Genomic DNA, 17,557 nt, shown 5'->3' on the forward strand with positions numbered 1-17,557 from the left:
GCTGTTGTGGCGGCCCACACCATCACCATGGTGTGCTCTTAAGTTCTGGTGGCCAACCGAAGGTGCACATTTTCAGCTGACCTCTTTGGCAAGTAAACACGATAATTTTGCTTGTTTACAAACTGCTGGACAAGGAATGTTTTCTCATCGGAGAAAACCAAATTTGGCAGTTCACCACTTTCGACCAAGCGAAGCACCACTTTTTATATCTTTTGAGTCTATTTTCTTTTTGTTGCGGTGTAAGTTCTTGCACTTTTTGGAATTTCAATGACTTTACCCCGAGCTCATTTTTCAATATTTGCCGAATAGAATATTGCGATATGTTCAGCTCACGAACCATTTTTCGGCCACTGCGACGCGGGTTTCATTCAAGTCGCTTCTTTACTTTTCGAACCATTTCCGCTGATGTTGCCGTCTTCTTCCGTCCATTTCCTTGACGTCGGGCTACGCTACCAGTTTCACTGTAATAAGCGATAATACGAGACACAAGAGATTTATTCACATTTAAATGCTGGATAGTCACTTGTGGTTTTCCAGCCAAATATAAAGAAATCATACTATCGCGCATAAATTCCATCACGAATAACTTTTTTCTGGAAAATTCTCACCAAAATGCTTTTGTACGCTTGTAAACAATATAATGAGCAGTCACTGGAATAATTTTAACAGCTGTCGAACGAGTGGCTTAGAAATGATAGCAGTCTTAAGTTGGTTGCAGTTTTTTCATCTCACCCTGTATATTTCTCGATATCAGGGCTTTAAAATCTCTCGATAAGAGCATCTTATAGGCTCAAGCCTGAAACAGTTGTATCGTCCAGATAATCGTTGGCTAGAATAAAATCGTTCATAAGTTCCTTTAGCAAAAGGCGTAGAATCCCCTCCAAAATAAATTGCATATGTTCTTTGAACTAAGTGGCCAGACATATCGATTTATTATACTGTTTCCTAGGAATGTCATTATCGGCAGAATGATAAGGAACTAATAAAAATCCCCTGATTTTTTGCTTTGCTTTTTCATTACGCGATTACATTAAGGAAGTTCATAAGCCGAAATAAACTCCTCATTTGCAACAATAGATTACAGCTGTACTCGACAACAGGGAAAGGCACTTCCCCTAACCCCCTCTCCTATACTCCATTGTCAGATTTATTGCGTTTTATTAATTATGACCTGTTGCTGTTGTTTTTCGCACATTTCAGTGAAAATCAAAAAGGAAAACAACAATCCGCCAGTACAGTACATAAAGACTGACGAGCGAAACAAATGAAAAAACAGCAAAAAATTGCCAACTTTTTCATCCAAGGAAATCGACAGACTTTGTCTCTTTGGACTAGGCAGAGTAAGCTAACGACCGAGCAAGTTTGCGTATGTGTGTTTTTGCAAGGCTTTAATCTTTATATGGTTATAAAATAATTTACAATCGATTTAAATAATATTATGGTTACAAGCAACAAAAAAATGGCACTATACAAATTCTATTGAATTCGCACCGTATCGACTTAGTGTGTGACTGACAGTCCGACCTGTGCGATCGCTTTGTAAAGAAAATCTAAGGCTTTAATTCACACAGCTGGGCAGGTGACGACAGCTTTAGGTGAGGGTTTTTTCGCGGCATTCACACTGGAAGACCTTTTTCGGACATTATTATTTTGTTGTAGTTAGTGTCTGTTTGCCACATAATTAATATGTGTGTATGTGTTTATTAGTTAATAAATCTAAAAAGCCATGTAAATTTTCTTGGCATATTTTTTTCAGCCTTCATTTATTGGGATTTGTTATGATTGATTTAATTAAGGAAGTTAATAAATTATTGACTCTTTGTCATTTCGCACAAGTAAGTGCTGGTGCAGCAAAAAAATGATTTTAAAATATGCTATAAATGATCAAATCCTAAAGGTGTTGAAAATATTATAGCAAATCTAAAATGAAGCAATTTGCAATCTTCTACGAAAAAACTCAAATTCCAGTTTGCCACAAGAGAAAAACAATTCCGGTTTTCCCAATGGAACAATTAAGTAAGCGAAAAATATAACTTTCGAAAAATATGACTGATGATAATTTTCTATGCGAAAACTATCACTCATGATAATTTTCTATGCGAAAACTATCACTCATGACAATTTTCTATGCGAAAACTATCACTCATGATAATTTTCTATACGAAAACTATCAGTGGTGATAATTTTCTATACGAAAACTATAAGTGGTGATAATTTAATTTTCTCTACGCAAAATATCGGACTCTCTTATTTCTTCTTTCAGAATTAATATCCCACTTAGATCAAGCAGGTTTTATCAGTTTTTAAATATTGATTTCTACCGAATGTGTAGAATGTGTCTAGACTTCAATTCTGTGTATGATATGGTAGATATTGGTACTAGTATTGATATAATAAAGTCTAGAATAATTATGTATTTATGATGAATTATTTTCTGTAGCTGGTATTTCAATGCCTATTAATTATGGGGAGTACGCGATCACTACGTAATGGGGTGGTCGCCTTCATGGACGATTGGGGTGGGAAAGAGTGGCATTGGGAAAGTTCGTTAAAAAATAATAATAATAATGGTGGCGCCCAACGGTTTTAAGAAGAAGACGATTGTTACAAAATCAAAACTTGCTACCCATAACAAGTTTTTTTGGAATTGTTCCGAGACATCACTCTTCGAACTGAGAATAGCCAGAAGAAGGTTGGTATTTGATCGTTTTCGAAATCATATATTTTGTATTTGATTAAAAAGAAAACATCATTGGCAAATAGCAATCACTTGTGATAATTTCCTATACGAAAACAATCACTGGCGATAATTTTCTATACGATCACTGGTGATAATTTTCTATACGAAAACAATCACTGGAGATAATTTTCTATACGAAAACAATCACTGGAGATAATTTTCTATACGAAAACAATCACTGGTGATAATTTTTTATACGAAAAATATCACCAGTGATAATTTTCTATACGAAAACTATCACAGGTCATAATTTTTTATACGAAAACTATCACAGGTCATAACTTTTTATACGAAAACTACCACTGATGATAATTTTTTATTCAAAAACTACCACTGGTGATAATTTTAATACGAAAATATCACTAGTGATAATTTTCTATACGAAAAATATCTCTAGTGATAATTTTCTATACCAAAAATATCACTGGTAACAATTTTCTATACGAAAAATATCATTGGTTATAATTTTCTATACGAAAAATATCACTGGTGATAATTTTCTATAAGAAAAATATCACTGGTGATAATTTTCTTTACGAAATATATCACTCTTGACAATTTTCTATACGAAAAGTAACATAGATGATTTCAAAAAAAATCGCTTGTAACAATTTTCTATGCGAATTGGGTTTTTTCTAGGCCTAGTGATAATTTTCAATACGAAAAATATCACTGGTAATAGTTATCTATACGAAAAATATCACTGGTGATAATTTTCTATACGAAAAATATCACTGGTGATAATTTTCTATACGAAAAATATCACTGGTGATAATTTTCTATACGAAAAATATCACTGGTGATAATTTTTATACGAAATATGTCACTGGTGATAGTTTTCTATAAAATGTCGCTTGTAACAATTTTCTGTGCGATTTTTTTTCTTAGTGATACCATTGCAGTAGGAAATTATTTTTCTAGTATTTTAATGCATTACAAATTTTAAAATGCTGCCTAATTTTAATTTCACACATATGTTTTGCTAAACCTTTCCCATACCTCTGTACAAAAAACGTGAACACAGATCATGTTTGTTTAGCTAATTAGCCATTAAACGAAAAAAACTTTTTTATATTAATAAAAATAATCAATAATAGACACTAAATTAACTGGTCAACCACATCGTAATTATGACTAACATCCAGTCAACTGTTAGCCAATACTGGAGAATAAACGAAAAACGAAAAGAAAACGGAAGGAAAAATGTAAATAAATATTAAAACAAATTTATTGGCTACTTGGAGACCATGATGAAATAGAGAAGAGACACAGGGGCTGCAGTGCATTATGCATAAATTAAAAATTATTTATGGGCTGGTTATAAACAAATTTGCCAAACAGGAGGCTTTTTCTACATTTCTATCACTTCAATCATAAATAAATTAAAGAAAGACAAATAAAAATCTTCAATTAACTTGGGATGACTTTGAAATTAATATTTTTTGTGAAGGAAAATATAAACAGGAAATATTTCAAAACCACAGATATTAAATGCTGAAGATGTTGTGTGATTTATTTGAAAATGGGAAAATTGTAAATAAAAATCATAATTTAACGGATGTTGTTTTATAACAATCATAAAACCGGATTTTTTCTTCAGTTTTCTTAAATTTGAGTTTAGATGCTGTTTTGAAAGGTAACAAAAATTATACATCTAGTTTTTGAAAATCTAAGTTAATCTATTAATAATCACTGCGGAAGTTCCAAGATACCTGCTGTGTGTTGCCTTTTCTTTTCTATTTTGCTTTGCCTTACTTTGCTTTGGAAAAGTCAAAACAAATATTTGATTTTAACACCTAATGATGGTTTGTGCTTTTGTGAAATTTGGAAACCACCACCATCAAATGGTCTACAAAACTGTTGCTGGATCTTTTCAAGAAGTGTTATTAATTTCCGACACGAAACTAAAATTGGTGTGACGTATGCTCGTCACTGACATTCGGTTTGTGGAGCGGGTTAGCAGGTTTGGTTATTTTGACGTTTATAATGTGTGTGGGAAAATTTAGCATATTGTCTTATTTTTTACTATTATTATTTTGTGATGATATTAAGTGAAGTGAACTTCTAACAAAATGGTTGTTTGGGCTCACGGGATCATTATCATAGAATTGAGATTGCCGTGGTGCGAAAAATGCAAGTTAGAAGCAACAAATCAGCACCTCTTTTTCTCTTAGCAGCAGCCCACAGTCAAACTCTTAAAGAGCTCGGTGTCTAAACTAAACTACCTGCCTTGGGTGACTGACTGACAAACTAAGTTTGCATGTCGCTTGACCCAGAAATTTAGATGATTATCCTACACATAAAAACAAGAAATTTTTTTTTCTTGGCTGCATTTTTACAACTTGTTTTTTGTTGTAGGGAAAATGTATAAATAATAACGAAATTATATTTCCAACTTAACTGGTTTTTAATTGAATGACAAAAAAGTCTAATGTGTATCGCTCTTAGATGCGGTAGAAGTAGTTTTGCACAATCATGTAAATACATTTTGAGAGAGTGAAATAAATCCATGTAAGGTGGATTCAAAAGCAATATAGGGTTATTCATTACACGGATATAGTTATATTTTATAGGAGATTATAAGTATATTTAATTTGTATAAATAGCTGATAATTTTCATAGACAAATTATAAACTTAAAGCATTCAATCAACCAATGATAATTTTTGTATAGAAATTATCACCAGAGATATTTTTCTGAAGAAATTTCGGTCTGTAATATTTTACGTAAAAAAAATGATCACCAGTTATTTCTTACGTAAAGAAAATTATCAACAGATATATTTTTCCTTTAGGAAATTATCACCAGTGATATTTTTCCTTTAGAAAACTATCACTAGTGATATTTTGCCTTTAGAAAATTATCACCAGTGTATAATTTTGGCATTGACAATTTTCGTATTCCTTTAAAAAAATTATCACTAGTGATATTTTTCCTGTAGAAAATTATCACCAGTGATATTTTTTCCTGTAGAAAATTATGACCAGTGATATTTTTCCTGTAGAAAATTATCACCAGTGATATTTTTCCTGTAGAAAATTATCACCAGTGATATTTTTCCTGTAGAAAATTATCACCAGTGATATTTTTCCTGTAGAAAATTATCACCAGTGATATTTTTCCTGTAGAAAATTATCACCAGTGATATTTTTCCTGTAGAAAATTATCACCAGTGATATTTTTCCTGTAGAAAATTATCACCAGTGATATTTTGCCTGTAGAAAATTATCAGCAGTGATATTTTTCCTGTAGAAAATTATCACCAGTGATATTTTTCCTGTAGAAAATTATCACCAGTGATATTTTTCCTGTAGAAAATTATCACCAGTGATATTTTTCCTCTAGAAAATTATCACCAGTGATATTTTTCCTGTAGAAAATTATCACCAGTGATATTTTTCCTGTAGAAAATTATCACCAGTGACATTTTTCCTGTAGAAAATTATCACCAGTGATATTTTTCCTATAGAAAATTATCACCAGTGATATTTTTCCTATAGAAAATTATTACCATGTACATTTTTCTCTTAGAATAAAGTAAAGTATCCCTTCTCTTAGAAACTTATCACCATTAATAGTTTTCATATAGAAAATTATCACCAGTGATATTTTTCCTGTAGAAAATTATCACCAGTGATATTTTTCCTATAGAAAATTATCACCAGTGAAATTTTTCCTATAGAAAATCATCACCAATGATCGTTTCCGTATTGAAAATTGTCACCAGTGATAGTTTTTGTATAAAAAATTATCGCCAGTGAGAGCTTTCGTATAGAAAATTATCACCAGTGATATTTTTCCTGTAGAAAATTATTACCAGTGATATTTTTCCTGTAGAAAATTATCACCAGTGATATTTTTCCTTTAACAAATTATCACCTGTGATATGTTTCATATAGAAAATTATTACCATGTATATTTTTCTCTTAGAAAAAAGTATAGTATCCCTTCTCTTAGAAACTTATCATCATTAATAGTTTTCATATAGAAAATTATCACCAGTGATTGTTTTCATAAAGAAAATTATCACCAGCGATAGTTTTCATATAGAAAATTATCACCAATGATAGTTTTCGTATAGAAAATTGTCACCAGTGATGTTTTTGTATAAAAAATTATGGCCAGTGATAATCTCCATGATATTTTAGAATATTATCCCCGGTAATAGTTTTTGTATAGGCAATTATTACCACAAAAATGCTTCCACAATAAGTTATTAATATTTTTATCAAAACTGGTGATCATAAGTTCTTTAAAAAGTCTACGTGAGACAGTTTTTTACTCAGAAATTATAATCGAGTACGATATGCTAAATATATATTCTTCGACATATTTTTGGCTAACTTGAAATTTGATTGCTGCCAGCAGCTGGAGGTTATAAAAAGGCGTTAACACTTTTTGTTTTTGCTAAAAATTATTATAATCAAGTGTATGTATATTTACCTGAGTTTATGTATAGGTTGATAAAAGGTTTTAGTTTACCACAATAAAAAACGACTTTTGTTAATTAAGATTCCTAAATTAGACTACAATAAGAATCTTTCCTCAATCCAAAGGTCTACAGTATTCGATATGCATATACACATAAATATATACATATGTGTCTTAACATAAATTAAATACAGTTTTAATTGATAATTTGCATTTTGTATTATGTTTTCCCACGCTTCGATATCGTTTCATTTGTTATAACGTTTAGAGACACAGTACGACGTGTGTGAGTCGAAGTTAAAGGAGGGGGTGGGGTGGAGGTATTGTTAGCTTCTAAATGACGGTATTGACGATATTGTCGTCTATCGTCGTAAATCGTTTCTTATGCTGCTGATGCTATTTATTTGTGAAGCAATTAACAATCGGCTTATTTAATATGCAGTAATGTTAAAAATTTCGAAACTAAAGCTTTTCACACAACTCACACGCGAACTGAATGAAGACAACAAACAAAAGGCAAATTATTTTGTTGGAAAAAAATTCATTTTAAATGGATGGTGGGGGTAACAGAGATATGAAATTAAACTAGAACTCCCTTTGAGCTAAAGAAATTGAACAACGCCCCATATAAAGCCAAAATCCGAACTGAACATGGATGGCTTCACAAAAAAGAAAACAACAACAAATTATAATAATTGTAATTTGTTGTTGTTCGAAATCATGTCGTAATTATATTGTCGAAAAAAGTAGAATCCAAAAAACGTGCTTCACGTTACGAATGAACGTTGGGAACTAACGGTAGACAACTTCTTTCGGGGTTTATGTAATCTTTGTAGAAATATCTTAACATACATGCTACACATATGTGCCCAAATGGGTTTGGCAAAAAATACACACATACGCAAGAAAATTTCGTTGGCCTCAATAAAAATAATAATTATACAAAATTATAAAATATCCCTCCCTGACTGGCTGACCATTCAAACTTGGCCAGCCATCTTCTTTTCAATCATCGTTTTTTCTCTTGGGAGCTGAATGCCAAAACGAAATAATTGCAAAAAATTACGCATTTCTCTAAAGGTAACCAGGGGAACGAACCATATGTTATCGAAAAATTGTGATCTGCATTTAAAATTAGTTTTGGACAGTTTTGTTGGGTGTTCTTGAATACTGTTTTTTTTGGGCAGGAAAACAAGGTGGCTGGCTCTCAGCGATACGTTCTCGATTTTATTTTATTTAGACAATGACCAGTTTACCACCAAGTCGCGACCAAAAAACGAAAGAAGCTCATAAATTCCTTCTTTCTTTTAAAACTGATATTGAAATGGAAAATTGTTATTCTTGAAACGATGAAATGCCAGGCATGATCGGTATGTAAGCAAGAGTTTCATGGGGGACAAGTCAAACTATTTGGGTTTTTTTCCTCCAATATAACGGTAAACGATGATAAAAGTTGTGACACACTTTGTCCCGAGTCTTGGAAATTGCATGGAATGGAGTGAAGTTGTTTTATGTTACAGATTAGGTTGTCAAAGAACCAAAAAAAAGAAAGAGGACGCCAGTCATCAAAAAAGGGATACATTTTGTTTTCGTTTATTCGGTCGTAAATTTTTCTGTTTATTACACATCACACTGTAATGATTTAATATCGTAATTAAGAAAGCCAGTAATGGAAAAAAAGTTGTGATGTCAAAAATGTTAAGAGCGGCCATTCAGTTGATGATTGATGTAATTCAGGGGAAGTTGAAAATTTATATGAATTCTCTTTGAGACATAAAATAAAGAATGAAATAAGCTATCTAGAATTACGAGTATGTGTGGAAGTAAGTAATCTCCTGGAAATTATGGATTATTATGAAGTTTTGAGACATTATTTGTATCAATGGAAATCTTAAAATTTCCTGAAATGGAAAAACAATCATCGAGGAAATAACCAATTTGTAGCGCAAAAAAATATTGATATGGGCAAAATTACAAGAAAATCGAATATTTACATCCAATTTTATACTGAATCATAAATTCCATACTCATCTCAGGTTTATGGTTGAGAGAAATATTTAGATATAGCAAGTTGTAAAGAATTGCCGACTTGTTTCGCAAGTTATGGCAGATAAAAAAAAACAGATCTTTTGTTAGCAAAAATGTTTGAAGAGTGTTGGATACTTATTTCGCTTTCTTTGAGCGTTTGGTTTTTCAAAATCTTGAACCCTATGTGGGGAAAGGAACCCAGAGGAAATGGTCCGATCCTTCCCATCTTTATAAGAGATCTTGTGTTGATGGAAATATTGAAATGTGCCAAGTCGAATGAAATCGAATGCGTTTTATGAGTTTTATGGATATTCAACATTTTGACCATGTGTGCAGGAGGTATCAGAAGGAGTGAACCGATATATCTCATCTTCACAGCAGATCATATGTTTGTAGAAATAATGGGATGCGTGAAATATGAAGAGAACCGGATGTTTATTTCGAATTTTATGATCGTTTTGGTTATTCAAAACTTTGAACATTTGAGGGGGGGGGGGTACAAGAAGAATTGGTCTGAGTTCTACCACCTTTATAACAGAACTTTTATTGATAGAAATATGAGGTGTACCAATACTAAATGGAATCGGATGTTAATTTCGCATTTTATGAGTTTCATGGGTATTCAAAATTTTGACCCTTTGTGGGGGAGGAGGAGTGAACCGGTATATTTAATCTTCACACCAGACCTTGGGCTAATAAAAGTCTTTGTAATTTAAAGACAATCGGACTCTAACATCACATTTTATAAGAGTTATACTTATTCAAAATGTTGACACTTTGTGGGGTGGTACTTGATGGAGTTGATAGATATTCGATATATAGCCATATGACTATAGAGCTACATTTTGATACGACCAAAACGTGCCTGATAGAAATAACGGTTTTAGGCCCAAGGTCTCTTTGGAATATTTAGAGTCGATTTAGCGATGTATAATTATCCAACTTATATCTCGATATAAGTTAGATAATTATACATCGCTAAATCGACTCTAAATATTCCGAAACGGATTTATTCCAAAGAGACCTTGGGTCTAAAACCGTTATTTCTATCAGGCCCGTTTTGGTCGTATCAATGTGTAGCTCTACAGTCATATGGCTGAGGGTATAAAAAAGAGTCAATTGATGAGCTCTTGTAAGTGTAATTCAGAGTTGAGTCGGGCTTTAATATTCAAGAATAGAAAAGTAAAGTTCGCTGTGAATAGGAAAGATTGAAGGTGAGAAGAGCTCGAAATTGCTTGCTCTTGAAAGCAATAAATTTCGGTGTACATCAGAGAAAGAAAGTGCCTCGCTCTTTGAACCCGTAAACTGCGTTGTGAGTATGAGGGAGGAGGGATTACTGTTCAGGACATGCAGCATTACATGTATTTGCTTGACCATCAACGGTTCGTAACCAAAAATAGTAACCCTTGAAAATTTTATTTTAATTTTAACAGATAATGATAGCAAATAATACGATATTCTTCATATTGCCTTAATAATAATTCAAACTGGCCTATGAATCTAATTAAAACATGTTTATTTTGTGGCTAAAAAGATTAAATGATGAGATAAATAGATGTATCATAGATGTATAGCATATGATGCAGAGCAAAGTTCTCGTGTGGTTTAGATGTTTATTAATTTTTTTATTATGGGTTTGGTTTGATCTAAAAGTGTAGAAGGCATCCATATGCGAGTCTTATCTAAGCTGATCTAACCTTGGCCTAACAAATTTAAACGTAGTCACCAAAAAATAAATTGCTTTCATGTAGTCACTTTTTTATTTATACAAAAATGTTTAGAACTCCCTTCCGACTGACATCACCTGTAAGGTATTTGGAGAAAACAAATTTTGTGATTTTAATTACTATTCATAATGTCTAAGTTGGGCTTATGTAAAATAATATTTTTTTTGTCGACTGTCTAATGTAATTAACAAATGCCATTGTAATTACAAAGAATTTTACAAAAGCACACCATATGGAGTTTTTTTTTTTGCACAACTCTGTGGTTATTCGTCATCATTATGTCAGACATTTCAGGTTTCTATTCACTTCGAATAGTTTGAAATGTAAATAGTTAAATTTAAACTTTACTGTCTAGAGAAGTTAGTTTTTTTTTTAAATTCATTTATTGCAATTTTTCTACATTCACTTTTAACACTTATCAACATCAATCTTTATTTTATTTCAAGGTTTTTTTTTGACATTGTGAGCTTTTTTATTTATTTTAATTAAGGTTGCTGTTTTGTTTATTTCTAATTTTTATTGAGAACAAAAAGTGATTACGATTTTTTATGATCACCATCTACACAGCGCCACTACTTTCTTTGCTTGGCGAGGGTTTCAAATTAAAATCTAACAAAAGGTGCTAATACTGGAAGTTTGGTATTGAATTTCGCTTTTTATCGGAGGATGGAATAGAAAAAAAGTGCGAAACAGATTTTAACATTAGATTACTAATTATATTGAAAGATATTCTAAAACTGTGTTATAAGTTAATTAAAATTTATTAGACTAGATCTGCAGATATGAAGTATGTGTGTGTTGATAAAATAAAAATGGGATTTAAGGTAAATTGTTGTAAAAACAAATAGGGGTTCTGTTATACGTTTTGTCCCTACTAAAACGGAATACGAATGGAAATACTTTTATTTCAGACTAGCAAGTGCCCGCAACTTCATCTGCGGAAAGTCCACTTCAACATTTCAGATTCGTTTCAATATAGTACTCAAAGTTCACAATTTGCTCAGTTTGACAATATTTTTTAATCAAAACTTCCTACATCGCACTAAATTTTTAAACTTCCAAGGTTTTACATATTATTCAAGTTTATCCATTTTCGCAAAGAATGAAATTGTTTAAAATCGTTCATTTTGAAGTTTACCGAAGATGATATTGTTAAAGCCTTTACACAATGGACTCATATACATGTTTTCTGTCCAAAGCCAACAGCGACCTCAATATCGATTTTTAAAACTTCAGCTCTATCTCCTCAACCAACACAAAATTTAGTAACATTTAGTACGCATATCCGAAGCATGCATAAACAAAACAAAAATTAGTATCATTTATTACTTTTCAAACAATTATAGTATACATTTCCAAACCCACCTCCATATCTCATCCCATATACCAAAACAGAGACCTCAATATCAAATTTCGGGATTCCAGCTCTATCCCTTCGACCAATGCCCAATTTTGTACCACTTAGTACTTTTCGTATGATTTTAGTACTCATTTGCAAAATAGTTCCATATCTCAATTATAGACACCAACAGTTATCACAATATAATATATCAGGGTTTATCTTTATCTCTCAACCACAGAAACCAACAGTGATATTTATATTACATTCAAAGATTTCAGATCTATTCCTTCACCCAATACCACTATTTGGTACTTTTCGTGCAATTATAGTACACATTTCCAAAAACCACCTTCATATCTAAATTCCAGATGACAACAGAAACCTCGATATCAAATTTCGGGATTCCAGTTCCATCTCTTCTCCCAATACCAAATTTAGTACCCTTTAGTACTTTTCGTACAAATATAGGACGAATTTTCAAACCTCAGCCAAACCTCAAACAATCTCAAAACTTTATCTTTATTACTTCATCCAATACTAAATATTGTATCATTCAGTTCTTTTCGTACAATTATAGTACACAATACCAAATTGTACTAAATATAGTACACAATACCAAATTCTACTAAATGTAGTACACATTTTCAAAACCACGTCTTTATTACAAATTTACATCCAAAAGGAACCCCAATACACGATTTCAAAATTCTAGATTAATCCGTTCACCCTAAACCAAACTGTTCTAAATTTAGTATCATTTAGAACTGTTTTCACACTTCCAAACACACATTTCCAAAACCACCTTCATATATCATACATATTTTCTAACCATGATTCTCATACCATAATTTTCAGTTTTTAGTCATATAATACCAAATGGTACCAAGATTTGTACAGTTTTAGAATTTTTCGTAACTCTAAAGTTTGAGTTGCCAAAACCCCTTTGGTACATCTTTCCTGCACTCCTTCAGAGTGACTATCATTCCAAATTTCAGAATTGGAGCTCATTATTTTCTCCAATACAAAGTATTTAATTTATACTACATTTCGTACCCTTTTAGTACGAATTTCCAAAAACGTAGACTTATTAAGTACCTATCCACCAAGACTGAACCTCGTGTAAATATTCTAACTTCAGCCGTTTCGCCTGGGCGTTGATTTTCAGTCAGTCAGTTATATCAGTCTCGAACGTCTTCCACAAAAATGCCATTCAATTTCTCCCACTAAATTTTCTCGTTCATTGACATTTATTAACCAAATATTTGCATTAATTATTTCTTTTATTTCCAATCTTTACAAATGTGACCACTTAAAAATTAGATCCAATTAATTTCAAACACACAGAAAAATACAACATTCCATAACAATTTATACTCATCTCAAACACATTGTTGACAATCTGTGATCCATCATCAATGGGTGATGACTAAAATGGGCAATGGATGGACGACCTCATACCGCAATTCAAGACAGACAACAAAAAAATCTATAACAATTTATTGTAAGATGGCTATCTAAGTAAAACTATTTGAAATAAAAAAAATCCCATTCCAAGCACTTATTCTCACGCACAAATACATACATACACCTACAAAGAAACCCAAGCAATGGTGGGGCCTGTGAATCTTTATCAACGTGAAGTAAATGCCTACCTACATACATACGTATGTGTATACATATATTCTCTGAGTTGTGAGTTCAACAAGTGCCCGGCTAGCTCAGTCGGTAGAGCATGAGACTCTTAATCTCAGGGTCGTGGGTTCGAGCCCCACGTTGGGCGAATATTCTTTTTCGATTTTTTGTTTAATTAATTATTATTTCTTAATGATCTCCAAAATTATGTGTTAAATAATATTTTCCCTTTATAATCCAGCTAATTAGAACAGCAATAGTTATATGTCTTTTTGTCAATATAATGGCTTAAATCAAAAAAATATAATACAAAGGCCATCTTACCAGCTGGCCATCCATACATCATGAGAAACGCCAAGTTGTTGACATTTTAGATCCATCATCAAGATCATCACTGTCCATCGTTGTTGTCACCATCATCATCATCGTCATGAGTTATGCTCTACTTGATTTAGAAAATCTTAAATATCTTGGCCAAAAGCAGCAGCAGTAGCCACAACAACAAACCTCTGCTTCAAAAAAAAAAGGAAAAACAACAAAGTTTTTCAAATAAAGCATTTTCTTTTCTGAGGGGAAATTATTTTCTTTAACAAGAAGAAAAAAATGAAAAACTAAAACAATTCTTCACCTTGGCTTTAATTTCACCTTTTTCGAGTCAATGACTGCCAGCTGGGGCTACCCAAGCTAAGACCGCTGACTGGCTGACTGCCTTACTGATGATTACTAGTGGAATCTATGGCGTCTATTGTCTGACTGCCTCCGAGATTGTCTTCTTACCAAACTAGGTGGAGTTTCCTTGAGAAAATTGAATGCTATTCTAAAATAGATTTTTTGTCCATTTGTTGTTGTTGTTGTTGTTGATTGCTAGTGGTGGTTATAGGTTCAAAGTCTAGAGTCTAGACCAAAAAACAAGGTTAAGACAAATTGCTAAATATCAAAGATTAAGACAGCCACCATAGGGGGTTTAAGCTATGTTCTGCAAATCATTCTTAGTTATTATTGTTTTAAGTTATATAAAAGAAAATTGAAAAAAAAAAAAAACGAAATATGCAATTTATCAAAGTGCAGTGGTTGAAATGAAGGAGGAAGGTATATAAATTAAAGTACATTTCGAAAAAAAATTCTCAAAGTTTTTTAAAATATTTTTTTAAAAATCTAAGAATACAGCTCGAAAAGTATTACAGTGTGCAACACAAAAAATAATTACGGAGAAAATCTAGTAGTAGTAGTCTAGTAGTAGTTATAAAAGTAGAGCTGAAAAAGAAGACCCGTGTATCGGGTTGAAAGTTTTCATCGAAAAGTAAGCAAAATGAAGGGGACATATTCTCCCCTTTTCATACTTTTGGTAATTTTCGGATAAAAATTCCCTGGAATCCGTGCATTTTATGTATATTGTGTCTTCGGCAATATTACAGACAATACCACGACGATTATTTTGGTCGAAAAGTTTAACCCTCCTAACCTTAAAACTCCCACAAACGGGACCGTAGCTAGTCAAAATGTTCTAGAAATTATTTCTCATAAAAATTCTACTAAAGCACCTGGAAGACGTCATAAGCCTACTTCGTATCTGAACGCCAAAAATTCACATATATTAAAAAATACATTTTAGGGTTAAAACCGTACTTTATGTGAGTTTGTGTATAAAACTCCAACAAAGCATCATTTTGGAAGAGTGATGTCAAAGGCCAAAATATACCTCATCAAATTTCACTATAAGTCGCCAAACAATAGAAATTTCTATTTTGAATGCATATCAAAAAATATTTACATCAATGTTCCAAAAACATATTTCCCAATTTTTGATAAATTTTTCCTCGGCCTTTTTCGAGTTGACGCTTGAAAGTAACATTAACATTTTATTATTAGACATTAACATTTTTATTAGACAAGTCAACAATGAAGCGAGGAATCCCATTTTGTATCCATTCTTGGGTGGTTCGTGCTGAGGCGATGGTGCTGTAAACTTTAATACAACCTCCAGAATATTTTCGCGATAATATTTGGCATTTTTTCAGATCCCACGGTCGATTAATACGAGCGGAGAGCGACCATCGGCTGTTATGGCGGCCACACCATCACCATGGCCGGCGCTTGAGCTATGGTGACCTGCTGACCTCTTTGGCAAATAAACACGATCATTTTGTTTGCTGGACAACGAATGTTGCAGTTCACTACTTTCGACCATGCGAAGCAACTCATTAGCTCTGTTGAGTCTATTTTCTTTCTGTTGCGGTGTAAGTTCTTGCACTTTTTGGAATTGAAATGGCTTTACCCAAGCTCATTTTTCAATATTTGCCGAATGGAATGTTGCGATACGTTCAGCTCACGAGCCATTTTTCGGTCACTGCGACGCGGGTTTCGATCAAGTCGCTTCTTTACTTTTCGAACCATTTATTCACATTTAAATGTTGGAGTACTCTCACGATAGCCACTTGTGGTTTTCCAGCCAAATAAAAAGAAATTACACTATCACGCTTGAATTCCATCACAAATATTTTTTTTCCTGAAAAATTCTCACCAAAATGCTGGAATAATTTTAACAGCTATCGGATGAGTGGCTTTGAAATGACAGCAGTCTGAAGTTTGTTACAGTTTTTTCATCTAACCATGAAGGTTAGATGAATATTCTGCACAAAATTTTTCTATTAATTTCCGAACAATTCATATAGGGTAAGTGTGCCTAAGTTCGGCATGTCCCAGTAGTCGGCACTTTTTATTTTTAAGCCCAAATAAATGAAACTATTATAACTAAATGTATTTTGTTTACTTCAAAATATTGTCAGCTATCTTTGTGCACATTTTCGCTAAGAAAAGATGAATTATTCTAATAAAAATTAAATTTTTGTCTGTGATGGTTCTCAACAATTGATATTCTTAAGAAAAGTACAATAAAGACGTCTAATCAGTTTAACTAAACAAACATATTATATTTTAATGAATTAATTTGTTATTATTATTAATTATTCTTACAAAAAAATTGGTATGCGGAATGTTGGAAAATGTCATACCGACAATTGGCAAGGGGTACCGACTACTGTTTTAATAAAACTACAAATTTATGAAATTTAATAAAAAGTTATTAAAACTTTATTTATTATTCCAAAAACTATACAAAATTTCGAATCTGAATAAATTAACTTTGTAATAATTGAAATGTTCCACTCAGAATGGTGAGCGATTAAAAACGCGAAAATCCTAAAAGTGCCGACTACTGGTAAACTTACCCTATCTGGGTACAATAGTTTTTAAGAAAATTATATACGAATTTTATGTACATATTTCCACTTTTTGGAATAGACATCCTGTAAGAATAGCTCCGATTTCAAGTATTTTTTTAGATTTTGGCCATGTTTTGCATTTAATTTAGCCAAATTTTTAGTTTTTATTATTTAGAAACACTATTTACCAAAATAATCAATATAGGTTTACGTTTTGGTTCAGTCCTTTTATAATACTGAAAGTCTGTATTTTGGTTTCTTTGGGGATAGAAAATCTTACGACATCATTCTCAGCAATATCTGAGGTAAATGTTCAGAACATCCAGAATAATGGATTTCTCCTTAAATATGTGTTGACATTTTAACGATTATAGATTTTTGACCATGAAATATTCAATAATAATCGAATAGAATTTCTAAGTATTCAATAGATATC

The 17,557-nt window shown here is 32.1% G+C and overlaps 1 protein-coding gene and 1 non-coding gene across 2 annotated transcripts in view; both read left to right on the plus strand.

Moving 5' to 3' along the window:
* Positions 1 to 17,557, plus strand: part of LOC131801649 (protein Shroom-like) — a 169,938-nt gene that overhangs the window by 108,112 nt on the left and 44,269 nt on the right. The window lies entirely within an intron of this gene.
* TRNAK-CUU (transfer RNA lysine (anticodon CUU)) lies at positions 13,976 to 14,048 on the plus strand. The gene has a single exon. It is a non-coding gene; the product is annotated as a tRNA-Lys (tRNA).

The sequence above is a fragment of the Musca domestica genome, unplaced genomic scaffold (genome assembly GCF_030504385.1).
Source record: "Musca domestica strain aabys unplaced genomic scaffold, Musca_domestica.polishedcontigs.V.1.1 17, whole genome shotgun sequence".
Classification (NCBI taxonomy): Eukaryota; Metazoa; Arthropoda; class Insecta; order Diptera; family Muscidae; genus Musca; species Musca domestica.